The sequence below is a fragment of the Opisthocomus hoazin genome, chromosome 6, assembly GCF_030867145.1.
Source record: "Opisthocomus hoazin isolate bOpiHoa1 chromosome 6, bOpiHoa1.hap1, whole genome shotgun sequence".
NCBI classification, from domain to species: domain Eukaryota; kingdom Metazoa; phylum Chordata; class Aves; order Opisthocomiformes; family Opisthocomidae; genus Opisthocomus; species Opisthocomus hoazin.
Window position 1 is genome coordinate 60,651,700 of NC_134419.1, and position 17,710 is coordinate 60,669,409.

Sequence of the window (17,710 nt, forward strand, 5' to 3'; positions counted from 1 at the left end):
AACATTGCCTTTATAGGAAAATGTAGTAAAGTTTAGTTTTTCCTGTATTTAGATAACAGTCTGTCCACTGAGACTGATTGTTGTTATTGGCTTGCCTGAAACCATTAACAGCATAAATCATCCCCTACTTAAAAGTCATGTATTAGTCTTGAATACAGTCCTTGCTCTTGCAATGACACTATCACCAGGGAGCCAACCTAAAGAAAATGAGCTTCCACAGTGGGTCGGCAAGGACCACAAGAAAATGAATACAAGATTTTGCATCACTAAATAAATTTAAATAACATTGTAGGTGACTTTGTGAATCAGACAACATTATAGACTGGCAGTACACATTTCTGAGAAAAAGCGGCATACTGCATCAATGTTTCACAAAGAGGAAAACAAATAGAAGGGATGCTACTAAAACATGTATGAGACTATGAGCCTGGATCCAAAACTATAGGTCTTGTATATATCTTACATGTCAGCAGCCCTGGAATTTCCTTAAGAAACAGAATAGGGAAGTAAAACTCTGACAAAGCATGCTTTTGTGATCATATCTAGAATGTCTCCTGAAAGTCAAATAAAGACATCAGCGGTGTCATTTGCAACTATGAGACTCGTAAATGGAATATTATCAATGCCAAAAGCTTTTGATGTCACTAAGTAGGACGAAATGGGGCATGCTAAAAATTTAAGAATAAATGTGCACTGTTGGTACTTACTCTTTTAGTTTTCCTTGAGACTTACGCTTGCCCATTCTGATGGCCACTGATGCAGTCTGCAGAATTCTTAAGTCCATGAGTTAATTTCGTTTAATGGTAGAGGAGATTCTACTGGAAGCAAATACACATTAATAATATTTTAACAGGAACAATATTTTAACTGAGACTAAGCATATAAAAACAATGTCTTCAGGAAGCAGTTGCTAATAAAATAGTGATAACAATAGCAGTGATGCATTCATCACCAGGAAATTGCTATGCAAAACTAATGAACAGTTTACCATCCAGGGTGATTTTCTAATAAACTGTTCTCTGCACAGATGATTATCCTGAAGTAAAATATTACTGCAGAAACAAGAGGGGACAAAGCTTGCTGCCCTCACTACATCTCGCCTTTCCTTTCAAATGAACATATTAACAAAACACTGCTTACACTTCATTTCATAAAAACACACAATTCCAATAGTTTTTTGAATACCTACCAAAGCAGAAGTCTTTTATGTCAGTCACATGTTGAGAACATCTGTTATACTTCTCTCAAAGCCAAGAATAAAACCACTGAAAATGCAGGAGCTGATCTGTATGACATAGTGCCAAATATAGGCATGTATAAATCAATAGTATTGTCCTGTCTTTTATCCCCAGCCTAATGTACCTCTAAAATGAGCTCGTGTGAGTTACTTTAACATGTTCATGGGAAACAAAACAGTCTACCATCTCACTGAACTCATGCTTTTTGCCCCCACAAGCAGATGTAATTCTCACGTTCCAACCCACCAAGTTTCCACTGCACGTTTGGCACAAGTCGAAGGCCAGGGAGAGATCCCAAAACGGTTTTGTCCATTACTATTATGTCCAAATGAGGAAACAGTCGGTCTGAGAGTTCTAGCTGAAAGGCAAGAGACACCATGTCCACCAAGAGGCCAAGGTAAAACTGGTACCCAACTGCAGAAGTGCTTCTCCATTATCTTAGGGATAAGTGACACTGGGAGACTTAATCAATGTTTGGCTTGAACTAATGTGCTTGCTTCAGTGTGGGACCAGAGAAGAGCACTTAAACAATCAGACTGCTCTACTGGATGTTATTTGCTGTAGTTTCCATTGCCCATGTTGGAAGTGGCATAAAATACCATGAACCAGTGCCTGTCCTCTCACATGTTGTTCCCAGCTGGCTTCCAGAATGGAAACATGAGGCCAAAGGAAATGCCAAGAGATGGACCAGAGGGATTAACTGTTTGAATGATCCACAACACAGCTCAGAATCTCTGCTCTGATGAGTCTCCCTAATGCTTAAAAAAAACCCAAAAAATAACCAAAAAAAAGGTCCCAACACTTGACTTACCTAATTATTTTCTGTGGAATAGTTGCTCTGTATTCCACAGAGACATGAAGCTGAAAAAACGAGGTCCCGTTGAAGTCAATGACAATTTTACCACATGACTCAAACTGGAACAGAGCATTGCCCAAAGAGCTTTTTGGAAGTGGTCTGCTCAACACTATTTTAAGGGCCATTTGTGTGGCGTATCTAATGATTAATTAAATTTCAGAAATTTCAGGAAACGCTTCAGATTGTTTGCTCAGTCTACCTGTGGTCCTTCTACAAGAGCAGGCAACCTAATTCACTTTTTTCACCCTCAGAAGGACTTTGGAAGCATAGTGCTTGTGCATTTTGTACGGTGGGCTGCACCACCAGCAGCATGGCCAGCAGATCGAGGGAGGTGATTCTGCCCCTCCACTCTGCTCTGGTGAGACCCCACCTGGAGTCCTATGTCCAGCTCTGGAGCCCCCAGCACAAGAAGGACATGGATCTGTTGGAGCAGGTCCAGAGGAGGCCACAAAAACAATCCGAGGGCTGGAGCATCTCTCCTATGAGGAAAGGATGAGAGAGTTGGGGCTGTTCAGCCTGGAGAAGAGAAGGCTGTGGGGAGACCTTTATGTGGCCTTTTAGTACTTAAAGGGGGCTTATGAGAAAGATGGGCACAAGCTTTTTAGCAAGGCCTGCTGTGATAGGACAAGGGGTAATGGTTTTAAAGGAGGGTAGATTTAGACTGGATATAAGGAAGAAATAAGAAATTTTTTACAATGGGAGTAGTGAAACACTGGCACAGGTTTCCCAGAGAGATGGTAGATGCCCCATCCCTGGAAACATTCAAGGTCAGGCTGGACAGGGCTCTGAGCAATCTGATCTAGTTGAAGATGTGTCTGTTCATTGCAGGGGGCATTGGACTAGACGACCTTTAAAGGTCCCTTCCAACCCAAACTATTCTGTGATTCTGTGATTTTCCAGTGAAAGCCTTAAGTTGTCCTTGCAGGGAACTGAAACATTTCCAAGATACACACACCCCTCACTGTTCACGGATTCCTTAAAGTAGAGCTTTCCACAAAAATCTGTTTAGTTCAAGAAATGCTGTCATCCATGAAGGAAGTGTTCACCTTTTACTAGTGGCACACATTTTGACACAGTAATAAAATAATTTCCAGCTTTTTCTGGAAAACAAGTCAGAGGAATCCATAGTTAGGCAGCCACCCTTGTAGCAAGGACATGCTCAGGCATATGTTGTACAGACCTCTGCTGAAGGCATGAACAGGTCCGGTTTCAGGCAGTACACAGTGAAGTTCGCATTCTTCTTTTGTTCCAAAAGGCACATATTTAGTCTCTAATAGACTGAAAGAAACTTGTTCCTCTTCAGTTTCTTACTAGCCTTCTAAACAGTCAGAGAATGACTTAGATGGATGTAGAGATTCAGATCTTTAACAAGACAGAAAAGAAGTACTTTACATATAGCATGTACCAAGCAGCCCAGCTAAATGCACAGATAACTGTGCGCTCATCATTTGGGTGAACACAGCTCTGACAATATATTCTCAGAACACACCTGCATCACCTTTGTGGAGTTTCTTCCAGCTCTGCTGTTACTGCACTCACGTAAACACACTTTTGTGAGAGCTCTGTCTCTTCTTAGGGAAGAGGCCCATGTAATTCAAAGACACTATGTTAAATGAGGGATTGAAAGTATCTGTACAGAAAGAGGTTTGTATTCTGGGTTTCTCTGAATTAGAGTTAGTTTCAATATGACCAGAATAGCTAGCAAGGCTAGCTTTATCAGAAACTTGTCATCAGTTCAGATCTGAAGCTTGATTCAAAGTTGTAGCTGACTATCCCATTTCCTCCAAAGCTAAAATGTTTCTTTCCTTTGCTCTTTTTCTTTCATCCTAGAAAAACAAAAGGTCATAAGCTTCTTATTTTTGAATGTCACAGAATGATGATTCATATTCCTGTCACCCTGTGCCCTCCTCTGTAAGGGAAGGGAGCCAGGACTTGAATCCAACATTCAGTCATTTTGATCCCTGACCACTTGAGATGTTTGTTCTCATTAGGGGCATTGAGACCATCAGACCACATAATCTGACCTCCTATATATCAAAATCCTTAGATTGCACTCAGATTGGTGCTGGCTGAGAATGTCGGTCCTCTAAGACAACCCTTAAAGTAGATGCAGAGAACAGGAGAAATCAAGTGTGGTCACTGGTACTTGGAATGGTGGTGGCACTAGGCTTCTGCAGGGGCTAGACAGATTTGTGGGTGCTGGTAGCAGCAGGGGGATCTCGAGACACAGAGAAGACTGCATGAAAGGAGAGAAAAGTAAGAAAGAGAGAAAAAAAAGATCACATTGTCTTTATCTAGAATTGACTCTACTATTAATTCTGTGTCTCATTCTCAGAGCCCCATTGCAATGCCCTTTCCCTCTCTCAGGTTCGTTTTTATTTCACCCCAGACTTCCTTCCCTTTTTCCTCTTCTGCTGACCCTCTTTTAGCTACTGCTAAAAAAATAAATTCGAAAACCTCCAGCTTTCTCTTCATAGGAATATTCAAATTGTCTACCCCACTAAAAAGATTTTGGCTGCCTCTGTCAACCAGGAGTTTCCCAGCATACAAAGATCTGATTAATGTGAGATTTGAAAGCCAAATATCGTTCATATCTACATTTTCAAAACAGATCTAACAATACCAACAGAGGTTATTATTATGCTTCCACAGCAGAAACATTACCTAATTTCCCATAATTACAGCTAAGCCTCATACAGAGAGGGTATAATCAGAATAATAAAACTGTTGGTTGGAGCATTCACTTGGTAGGACTGTAACTGCAGTTTTAAGCAAGATGCTTGTGCTTTCTGAAAATTGCAAGCATCAATTCTTTTAACAGCAATAAGGCATAAATTTTTACATAATAATATCAAGTCAGTTTTATATTGGAAATCAGCATTTTCTGGAATGCAGAAAGAAGACATTGCTGCTCAGCCTATTCCCTGTTAACGTCAGCAAAGACTGAACCTGACTGCAGGAAAATCTGGTACAAACTCTCCAACAGAAAGAAATCCCTTGATAGAAGGATGCTGCTCTCGAATCTGTGCAGAAATGAATTTGTGCTTTATTGTGTGAACTGGAAAAAATGTATCTCACAAATATGTTTGTAACCTTACTCATGCCCTCTCATACACAATTAACCACTGCCCTTATTTGTCAAAGGAACAAATTACATATGGCAAGAACAAATTTGGAATTAGCGATAGATTCTACCATATTACATCTGGCCAGTCTGGCTCTCACCTTTATTCAAATTATTTCAGATTATTCCTGAAAATCCTTAAAGTGACTGAAAAATTCCTTGGAGCCCCACTTCAACATCAGAAATGCTGTTCATCCAGTGTGGAAGTAAAAACATCTATTAGATGTTCCTCCAAGAGCCCTGGCTGTAGACACTACAACGATAAATCTCATCACCACCAATGACTTGCACAAATTAGGAAACTACCCTTGTGAGGAAGGAATTAAGTCAGCTCCCACATGCAGATACCTCTTCCTTCCCTCCCACATAGGCATATGCTCATTGGATTAGTCTGCTACCCGCACAGCTCCTTCTACAAGTGAAAATATATTCCTACCACCCATATCCCACAAATATATAGAGGCTCTCTGTGCTGGTGAAATTGTGAAGTCCAAGAAACGGCAAGGCTGACAGAAAAAAAACATGATGGCAAGAAAAAAACTAGAGCTTAAAATCTTCTTCTGGAAAAAAAACCTGCACTTTGAAAATCCACAGAAGTAGTGAGTTATAGACATCAAGAAAACTCAGTCCATCTGTAAAAAGTAAGGCAACTCAATACTCCAGAGTTAGCTAAGGCAGTACGGTTGACCTTCACGTATAAAGCAGATATTGGTTTGATCTGCATTTAAATGTCAGTCATAGTTCCCTCACATGTTATCTGGATCCTCCAGAAACTCTTGGAGATCTAAGGACATTGAAGGTTCAAGCAAAAACAGTCTCATTAGGGGCATGTAATTAAAAAGGAATGACCAGCTACCATCCCAACCAAATCTACCAGGTTAACAAATCCTCCAAAACCCTACCCTTATGTCTGGTACAGCTATCTCCACAGGGCCTGAAATATGGCAGAGAACACTGGTTCTCGTTTCCATCTCTGCAGACCCTACGGTTTTGAACAGTTAGCATCATTTTTCAGGCCCTGTTTGCTTGAAGCCTCTTTCTAAGGCAAAACTTTACCCTAAACCTTCCCCAGCAGACCCTGAATTCAACATAATCTTTACTGGTCATAGAAGTTCTCTCTTGCTGTATTACCATACACATTTTATAATGAAACAGCGAACCCCCTTTCTAGACTTTACTTTTGCAGCTGACAGAGGTACTGTCCTGGTCTTGCCTGGGATACAGTTAATTTTCCTCCCAGTAGCTGATATGATTTGGATTTTGTACAAGATGAATGTTGATAACACAGATGTTTTCAGTTGTTGCTAAGAAATCAAGGACTTTCTTCAGTTTCTCATATTCGGCTAACGAGCAGTGTGCAGGAGCTGGGAGGGAGCACAGCCAGCCAGCCAGCCCAAGCTGGCCAGGGGAAATATTCCATACCATAGGTGTCATACTCAGTTTATGAATGGGGGTTAGCTGGCAGGCAGGGAACTCTCAGGTTTTCTTGTTTCAGGGAGTTTGAGCTTTTTTCGGAATTTAGAAAAATTCATGATTTCTGGTTTCCGTGATTGCTACTAGGGGACTGCTCTGAATCGGTCGTCAGATGGTGGAAAAATTGTATACAGTTTGTTTTACATCTTCATTATCATTGTTATTAACAATAGTAATAGTAGTATTTACTTTGTTGTTGTATTAAACTGTCTTTCTCTCAGCCCATGAGTTTCCCTTTTTGTCCATTCTCCTCCTCTTTCCGCTAAGGGGGGGAAGGAGAGGGGTGAATGAGCGGCTCTGTAGTGCTTAGCTGCCAGCTGCTGGGTTAACCACAACAGGTACCATATGGTGCTAAAGCTACCTTGAGATTTGGGACTGGAATCAGCGTTTAAGAAAGCAATGAGAGACATTTGCTTTCAGAGATCCCAGTTTTCATTTCATTTTCATAGACATTACAGGCTCCCATAACAAACTTAGCTCTCCCAGCCCTACCTTTGTAAATGTTGTCCCTGAACCCAGCTTTATATACACACTGCAGATATTTCAATATGTCCAAGAAACAAGCATAAGGTATTTGTCCCCAGGTGCTTAGGAGCTCACTCTACCTGACAACATCCAGCAGTAAAACATCCCCTCTGGGTTTCTTTAACCAGCTCTCTAACCACTACCCTAATTTAGCCGTCTCCATAAGCAGAGACTAAGCACCTCAGTCATTAGCACACCTAAATAAAATAATATCTGAAGCAGTCAGCTTCTATAGTTTCCATCAATAAACCTTCCTCACCATCTCCAGCTGCCTCAAACACTAACCCTAATCCCAAACACCACACTATCCCTAGGTCTAACATAGGTATCCCAACTGGCCATTGAACTTAGTGTAAACCAGTCTTTCCCGTTGGTACAAGTACAAAGCCTGTCTTTACAGGCAGTACAAGCTTCCTTCTCATGGGAGCAAGGCAGGCTTGAAGGGGAAAGGCCATACTAGTATCAATTGGGCAGGGTCTTCTAGGAACACATCTGTAATGGCAGCAGATCCAACTTTCAAGGGTGCACTTTGAGAGACAAAAGATGGGACAGGAAAGGGGCTAGCTCATACAATGATGTCAATGCTAACTTTAGTCGAATTATATAAGCACAGTGTCCTTCTGTTCATGGAAAGATGGAGAAAGAAATGCTATTAAGAACTTGTAAGACAATAATTTCACTTCCTCATTAAGGTTCACATTACTGATTACGTTTTCCCATTATATTTGCTGAGCTAATCTTTTGTACTGCACTTGAAAGAAAATCATTGAATGAAAGAACAGGCATGCTAGGAAACTTCCTGTCAAGTCATTAATGAATAAAACAAACCTAATTTCATTTCTGAGAGTCTTCTTTTTTTTAAGGGAATTTGTTCAACTTTTTGTTTCTTTACCTATCATAGCTGGTACAGCAACAATTTTATAAATCTCTCTTGATGTTTCTCGGTAGTTAAGTTGTAAAACGTCGTTTGATGTTTTCTGTTCTCACTGTTTATCTTCCAGTAAGCTAATTCTCACTATGTTAACAATTCCATTAAAATAAATTTAAATATTAATTTAATATTATAAAGTACAATGTTAATCTATAATAGTAACATAACTGTTTGTAATAATATAATAATTATTAATTTATATATTGTATTAATACATTAAATATTATTAGCAACAATATAATAAAATTTTTAATAAATTTAATTTAAAAATTAAATCTGACTGTGAAATCCATCCTATGCCTGATCTAGAAATGTCAGAAATGTGCCTTTGCTTTGTATATTTTGGAATACTAACACTTTGACTCATCTATAGGTCCAGACCTAAAAATAAAGCCCCCAAATAGCATTTTTATGACAACTGAAACCAATAACCAATTTAACAAAAAACACAAATAGTTTCAATCAAAGAAGACAATCAGCAAGAATGATTCTTGGAGGTCAAAAAAACCTGTTAAGAGTCCCAAAGCTATTAAAAAGCAAGCAAAATCTTGGGTTCTAGGTTTTCATGTTATTTTGATATCAAAGTTAACCATTAGTCTGAAGCAATGTTTATTTCTATGTTTGAAGGAAAAAAGCTCTATTTCACATCAACCCCACATTACATATTTGGGTTTTGAACATGCTATGAGATTTAAAAAGCCATTCTGTCAGGTATCATTTTATTAGGCAGTTCAATATTGCTGAAAAAAAGAGATTGCAGCCGAGTTCTTTTTCAACAACACTGTCTGGCCTAGCAAAAGATAATACAACCTCCTACAAACTCTGTTACTCATTTTTATAACAGTTTAATTTGTAGTTTGCTTGGCTTCCTTCCCTTCTTCCTTGCTAAAATTAGTTGTTCATGCCTCAGTCCATTACCTCCATCCTTCCTGAACCCAGTAGTGAAAGCAAGTTCAGATTTTAATTTTCCTCTTTCATTTTTGTTTTAAGATTATTTTTTCAATCTGTTTGAATTCAGGACTGGGTCAGTCTAAGCCAGATTGTTCGAGACATTTTGAATATTATGTGAACCTCTCTCAGCAAACTGTGTATTGGTGCTTCTATATTCAGACACAATTTACATTATGTAGTGTATTTTTTTCCATGAGTATACAAGGGGAATACTTTGGAAAGTATTTGTGAAGTCTGATGAGCAACCTTACAAAGTTGCCTGCATAGATTCCTCTAAGGAGGTTCAATCATGCAGGAGCCTTGCAGGTGATCTGAAGTATCTTCTGTAGGAACCATGTCCCCTTGGCTATAACAGGAGTATTGAGAATCAAACTCCTATGTGTAGAAAGTGGTCTCTGCAACTAACCCCTTACAGCTGGATTCCTGTGAAAGTAACAAGCAAAAGAGTCTTTTTTTCAGATCTGGAAGCATATTTAAGATGCCCATGTTGCATGCAAAACAATTGCATACAGGAAGTTTTAACTGCTGAACCCTGGTAAATTGACTTACATAAATCCTATTTACAAGTACGTACAATCATATACACAATTTTTAATTAATGTCCTAGGACATAAAGTCCTCTAATTTATACATGAAAAAGAAACAGCTACCAAAGTTTCTCTTTCGATCTCTCCCTCTACTTACTTCACTTGCTCCTGTCCTTCCCTTCTGAGCATGACCCGTGATCTGTTTCATGCACGGTCATGTCACTTCCATTTCCTCCTAATTATTTCTGGATATCCCCTCTAAAGACTCCAACACGCCTTCATTTCTCCAGTATCAACAATGTGCGATCACATCCCTGGCTTCCTTTTGCCTTTCACCTCTAAATTCATTGAGCATATTCTGTACAACCACCACCTGGAAGCAGCTTCTTCCCTTGCCATCCTACCTCTTCTCCAATCCTCACACTCAAAAGAAACTCCTCTCAGGCTATAAGCAACTGGAGAAACAATATTTAATCCTTATTCTTCTTTAGTACCAGCTGTTTTCAAGTTCCTAAATACATAGTCCTTCCCACTTCTCCATTTATACCTTATCTCTAGTAAATCGTAAGATTGACAAACCCAGCTCCCATCTCTAGCCGGATGGTTCACAGATCTACCACTGAACACTACGTACTTTTATTTGTCCCAAGAAAAACTTTCTTCCATGTGTCAGGTGTCTTCTTATAGATGTTAAGTTGACATCTCAAGCCCAGCAGAATCTAAAAAGGGCTCATAATTCCCCTACAAATACCTGTACTTCTTTTTCTCAGGCACAATGGATAAGACGCATTGCCACCACTAAAACATTCATGACACCATTTCTAACATTGGCTTCTCCTTAAGTCCTTATATTGAGGCTATGCCTAAGTCTTGCCAATTATTTTTGTACACTGCCACAACCAAGATATATCTTTCCTTAGCCTTTTATATATCTAAGACTTGCTCTTCAAGTAGTCATCTCATCCCTGTAATGTCTTTCTCCTTAAGAAGAATATACTTGACCTTTTCACATATAGTCTATATGCTATTTCAAAGTTAATTTCTTTCCTCTGAAGTTCTCAGTCCTCTTTTCATTTTTCCTTTGTAGTACATCAATCATAGACTATTGATCTTCACCTTCAAGATTTTTCATAACATGATCCATTTGTGTTTGCCATTTTTCATAATGTCAAAGTCAGATTTCAGCTTTCATTGACAGTAATGCTTGTTGACTAATCATTACATTTTACATTTTTAAATTTCTACATTTCTGCTTATATCCACTTGGCACTTGAAACTTGAATGATCTTTCTGTTAATATTTGCAAAATGAAAATTACTATTCTCTTTCAACTACCTGCTTAAAAATCTTCCATTGTTGTGATATTTACATAATCTTGAAAACAGTTTGGCCTACGAAGACCACGGTACATCTTGGTGATCGTTACTGCCCTATTGTCTCTGCACATAGGTCCTCCAGGCACTTGTGTTGTTTTTTTACTCAAACTGCAAGCTTTGTGAGGCAGGGACCTTTTTCTCTGGGCTATGGTCAAAACAGAATCTCCTTCTGTAGCTACAGTTTCCCAGCATAGAAATAATACTCATAGTAATAATAACAAAGATAAAATGTAAACCAGAAGATTTCTGAGCTAGAAAAGAATGAAGCCAGGTGAACAGATCATTCACAAGATATAGCTCTGCTCATTGAGCTTGAACTAAGGAAGAATTAATTCCTCTGCATTGAGACAAACTGAGACTTGTTCTGTTTAAATTTCTCAGTCTTCCATGGCCAAGAAGTTGAATGCGATGCCAAAGGAAGACTCAGGATGTGAACACATGCAATCATAAAAGAGTTGCTCCTCCACGACAGTAAATTCCTCTAGGAGCTATTCTACAAGAGTATGGTAAAACTCTGTTTCACAATTCTTCAAATAAGCAATTATTTATACTAAAGCTGAAGGAACAATAGATTTGCATGGAACAGAGGTAATTCTGGTACTGGAAAGGGTGACCTTCTCCAAAATAAAGGGCATTCAAGAGCTTTATTTTAGAACCAGAATGCAATATCCTTTATTTTACACGTATCAGAAATATGATATGAAAGTGAGGAGAATTTTCTCTTAAATGAAAACAGCCTTTAGGGAGTAGGGCTTGTTTGGTTTGCATTTCTTAGCTGTGACCTTACACGTGAGACATTGTGGTTTCGGTGACTATATTATTGCTAATCTGTTCTGGAAATTTTAAAATCTTTAGTCTGAAAGGCTTATTTCTGCATTAATACTGTTTTTTCCAAAACCCTAAAGATAAGAGAGATACCTAAGATCTTAGTTTGTACACTAAGGTGAAAATTTCTAAAACAATAATTTCAAGATAGGAAAAGATTATGCATAACAGACACACTTGTAAAGTGTGGGAGGTGATTCTGCCCCTCCACTCTGCTCTAGTGAGACCCCACCTGGAGTCCTGCGTTCAGCTCTGGAGCCCTCAGCGCAAGAAGGACATGGAGCTGTTGGAGCAGGTCCAGAGGAGGACCACAAAAATGATTCGAGGGATGGAGCACCTCTCCCATGAGGAAAGGCTGAGAGAGTTGGGACTGTTCAGCCTGGAGAAGAGAAGGCTGCAGGGAGACCTTTATGTGGCCTTTCGGTACCTGAAGGGGCCTATAGGAAAGATGGGGAAAATCTTTTCAGCAGGGCTTGTTGCGACAGGACAAGGAGCAATGGCTTTAAGCTAAGGTAGGGTAGATTTAGACTAGACACAAGGAAGAAGTTTTTTACCATGAGGGTGGTGAAACACTGGCACAGGTTGCCCAGAGAGGTGGTAGATGCCCCATCCCTGGAAACATTCAAGGCCAGGTTGGATGGGGCTCTGAGCAACCTGGTCTAGTTTAAGATGTCCCTGCTTATTGCAGAGGGGTTGGACTAGATGACCTTTAAAGGTCCCTTCCATCCTAAACTATTCTATGATTCTGTGGTGTCTGGTCTCAGATTTTCCTCAGGCTTTGCTCACTGCTTACACTAATGCAAAACGCTGCACTCTTCTAACAGGGCTTGACTTCCCACATTCTTTCTCAGTTGCTCTGCTTGGGTCTGACTTCACCCCCTATCAATAGGTAACTGAAGCTTACACTTTATATTCACATAAATGTAAACACAAGCATCCTCCACCTATCCCTGTTTGCATGCATGAGAGGGTACAAATAATTGCAGGAAGAAGTTTGATTTAACAAAGCGAAAAGTTAGAATAAACTGGTAACTATGGGATGCTTAATTCCATCAAGGAGATCTGTAGCTATGCACATGCAGTTCACTTGATACTTCTCTTTTCTGTCAATCTGGCCTGTTTTTTGGCTGTGAATGCTGTTAAAAACTACAGAGTGCAGACCAACAATTTTTCTTAGATTTTTCATTGACATGGGCTTCTCATATAATAAAAGCATATAAAAAAGTATTCATCTAGCTAAAAGACTACATGCTGAGCTTTCTGGCAGCAGTCAAATCCCTCTGCTAACTTCAAAGTTGACCCTTGCAATGTTAAATCACCTTCCCTAGAAAGAAGTAGCATTTGATATGGGAAGTGGGGTCTGACATTTTCAACTTTTGGGGTGGCAAGGACCCCCATTCATAGCCTCTCGCTCATCTGTTGCCATCAGCGAGGGGAAGCGCATCTGGGAAGGACCTGGGTGCTCCCCCATCACGACCAATGCAGATGACCTGCAAGAAACCCCTGGCAGCCTCTGGCCAGTGGTCCTGCAAAGGAAGGGTATGTTGTCTGGAAGAAGCAGGGATCGGGTGAGCTGGAGCAAAGTGGAACAAGGGAGGAACAGAGGACAGTTTCGACTTGTAATCTCTAGGCATAACTAACTCTCTGTGATGTGCTGTTTGGACTACTGCATGCCAGTGGCCCAAGACCAGAATGGCATTCAGATATACTAAGTACTGGTCACTTCTCTGAGATATAGTCTGTCTTCCACACGTGGAGTCTTTAGTTTGAGACAAGTGGGTGGCAATTTTGGACAATGCAAGGCAAAAAGCAAACTTAACGGTATACTCACCAGGATTAAAGTATATGTAAATCAAGATTAAAGCTCAGGCCCTTTGCAGGTGATTCATTCAAACCCATGTTCTGAAGAACTGTGCTGATCTTGAGATCTCAAGTTTCCTGAGCTATCAGGAGATCTCCAAGAGCTGTCTACATTACTGTGTACATAGAAACTAAGGTTTTTTTGGCTGCAAAGGCAATTCTGACCTCCCTGCTCCAGAACCTGTTAACACTCCACTAACCTATTAAACAAGAAACCCAGAACCTATTAACTCTAAAAAATAAAAAAAAAAAAAGCAGAGAACACTTCTGTTGCCAAGGCAATCCATTTCATACACTATGCTTCCTGAGGCGCTCCGATGCCAAAGTGCGAACACAAACCACGCAGAGCTGTGCTTACCACAGAGGGGCACCAGGTTGTGAATTTCCACTCATGAAATAGCCATTTCTCGCTGATTCATACAGCATACTCTATCTGCAAGGGTAGGCCAGAAGAAACTATTGACACAAATTTAGTGCTGGGAAATTTTTGTTAAAAAAAACTCCTACAGCTTGAAAACTGTAGCAGGAAATGTAACATAAAAGCAGCACAGTCAGTAAGTACCCCAGTCAGGTAAAACCAAAAGAGAAGAACCAGCTTAGATGTAGTTTTATGTGCTATACCTGCCAAAGTTCCCACATCAGGTTTCTTGGGTTTATGCTCATATTTTCCGTTAAAAGGTATTCTCTCCTTTCACTGTAAAAGAAGCTACACTGTCATCAGAGGAAGCCAACCAGACAGAGTACTTTCTTTATAATCAAGCTTATCCTAAAGTCAAACTGAAAAAAAATACACTGACAGTTTGGCTCTGTAATTTCTCCTGTTTAGCTTATAATAAAAACAGTTAATACAAAGTTTCATTGTTCCTTGTCGTTGCTGAGCTGATAAAAGTTGGAGTATCTGCTGGGTATGCTTTGCTCCTCAAGGGGCTATATAATTATCATTAAGCAAGAATTATACAATCTGGGTCTAATTCTGAGCAGTAGGAATTTCCAACTGTGAAATCAGGTGCAGACTCAGAAGGTTAAATGAAACCAGATCCCCCAGCTACGGGGAGGACAATCTGTCCTTCCCTACTTACCAGCCACTCAGAAATGGCAGGCAAGGGCAATTGCCCATGGACTGCCTAAAGTGTGCTCACATCATTGCCTTGATGAGCTCTGGTCTCCAGAACAGGAATGATGAAATACACTGCCTTATTTTTTTCCTTCATGTCATTGTCCTTCCTTGTGTTGTGACGGGACTAACCCACGTCATCCAGAGATGGGAGCCACCTCCTGTGGCTGCTCAATTCAGGGCCATGAGGAATGAATTGGCTACCTGGAATCTGTGTGCCAAATGAGGGGGAAAAAAAATGTTTCAGCTCACCTGTGGGCAAGTAAATGGTTTTGGCTTTATCCCATTACAACTCACACATGGTGCTAGCTCATGAGTTGGTCCACCTCTGAAGCCAGCATGTACTTCATTTGCCAGACTTTCTCATGAGGTTTGGAGGGATTTTCTCATACAGGAGAATTTGCAAACCGTAGTGTAAACTTCCTAGCAGTACAGGCCTCTGGTTATATTTCCATCTGTCAGAGCTTTAGAAGTTTCTAATGCATCTGGCAAACAAACAAACAAAGGTGAAAATCCACTATAAAAGTGAAAAAAAATGATTCCAGGGCTACAAGACTGAATTCTATGCTTTTACTAAACCAAACCTTCTCAAAATACTATACTTAGGTTCTAAAACATTTTAAAAAATATTTTTAAATATTAAATAAAATCACTGTAATTGCCTCTAAATGAAAATCAAGGATTTATATATTCCCTTCTGACATATGCAGTGGAGACGATACTGGGTATTCCAATACATGAGGCTCAAACAGTCTGCTTAATGAAAGAGACTTCCCTCCAGGGAAGTTTCCTACAGGACCGACACAGTTTCCTGTAAAAGTATGTTTATCTGTGAGATGCTGTCATCTTCTCAGCAGTGTGTCTGATGAAGACAAACCCTTGCTAAAGAGAAACTGAGCCCCGCTAGGAAGACAGTGAGAGGGACATTGCATCATTCAGCACTGATTCATCTTAGCCTTGACTGGTATCTGATAAACTACAAATAACCTAAGTTACATTTTAACACTCTAATCACTTTCACTCTCATTATATTTTTCCAGATCAAACTCAGGGAAACAAAACGTGATAAAACTAATCCTTAGAAAAACCACCTTCTTTAGACTTACAAATGGTATCTTAGTGCTGCAAACAAATACCACACCTCCTTTTTCAGAAATTTGGGGGTACACAAAAGTATATTTAGTTTTGGTTTTGTTCATTACTGGGAACCAGGTGCTCCAGTATAGTTCAGAACTCTCTCTCTCTGTCTCATGACTTCCACTGCTTTCTTGAAACTCTTGTCTCACACTCCATGTTCTCTGCTTATCTCTTTCCCCTGCTTTTCTCTTTATCCTTAGTGAAAAAAAATGAAACACTTGTAAAAAAATTAGCCTGCTCAATCCACCTATGTATTAAGTCCTTGTCATTTTCTGTATTCCTATGAGTCGATATTTTAACCACAGTATATTTATTTTCAGCAGATCTGACCTTCTGTAGACTTTCCTTCCATCCCTCGTTCCTTTTCCTTTATGTACAAGGCAAGGCATGCCCTGATAGCCAGTTCCTGTCCTCTACCTCTAGGTGTTGTTATCTGTCCTCATTATTTTACCAGACAACTTAGAAAGTTAACAGAAGTTTTGCTGACAAGCTGAAATCTAATGTACATAAAACTGAGAAGGGAGTTAATGTATAATGGAAAAGGGAAATGAGTTAAAAGGCAAACTCCTAATAAAACCCCCCAAGAATGTGCCATGCTAGGGTGCCAGTAAACTGTAATGCAGACCATGGGCAAGACTATTCAGTAAAGAGCTATAAAAAACTCCTGTAAAATCAGAGCTGCTATTTACTTTTACCCAGACATGCTTAACTTTTAATTTAAATCAATCCCCTATTTTTCCTCTGTGTGCTTTTCAGAGCTAGCAACCACTTCCCCAGCTAAACCCATGTAAACACCCCAGCTCATCAGTCACACAACATTAGATGCCACAGTGTTTGCTTCCACACTACAAACTGGCAGCTTCAGTAAAACTAACTAGAACAACTACATTAATTAATGGACTTCTACTTTTGACAACAAAGAGAAGAAACGCTCACTAATTAGCTCACTAAATGGCTGGATAAGGCTCAAAAATAATGAAGGGGCTGTTGTGGAAGGAATAAGGAAGTTCAGATGTCTGTTTCAAAGTGTTCCCAAAAAAGCAAAAAGATTACTATACTTGCACCCTCAATAAAGCTTTTAATTCCTCTTATTCTGCTGTCTCCTCACTTGAAGCTATGCCTTTTGTCTGCCCAAAACCAAGGGAAGAGACTTGGAGACTGGCTTCTCTTCTAGTCTTCAGATTCAGCCTACAGCTAAATCACAGCAGTTCTTTCTGTGTAAGACATTTCTCACCCCAGCCAGCCAGCCGAAATTTCTATCCATGTTCTCATCGTGTTGTGTATTGCAACATCCTTTTCTCAGGAGTTATCAAGTACAATCTTGTCCAGCTCCGATCCACATAGAAAGCAGCCGAAAATATCAGCACTCTCATCTTTTCTTCATCACATCCTTCCACTCTTGGCCCCCACATGGAATAGAAGCTCTTTATCTTCCCTCCCAAGGCCTTTCCAATTTCTGCCTTTCTATCCCTCTATACAGAAAGATTAGCTCCCAGTATCAGTCAGCTGATCTATTACCGCTGTTCATCTCAGGAAGGCACCTCTTGGAAAAACTCATACTTGTAAGGAGCTCCCATTAAACAAAAGCATTTTGCTGTCCTTCTCCAAGGATACACAATCCCTTTTGCCACCGTACACAGATGAGAGTGATGACCAAAATTGCCTCCCTACCTCGTTCCAACAGCTTGGACCTTCCTGTTACCCTATGCTTCACACTCAGTGCACACACTGTATTGGAGGGGGTGTGAGACAGGGAAGGGAGGATGTTGTAGG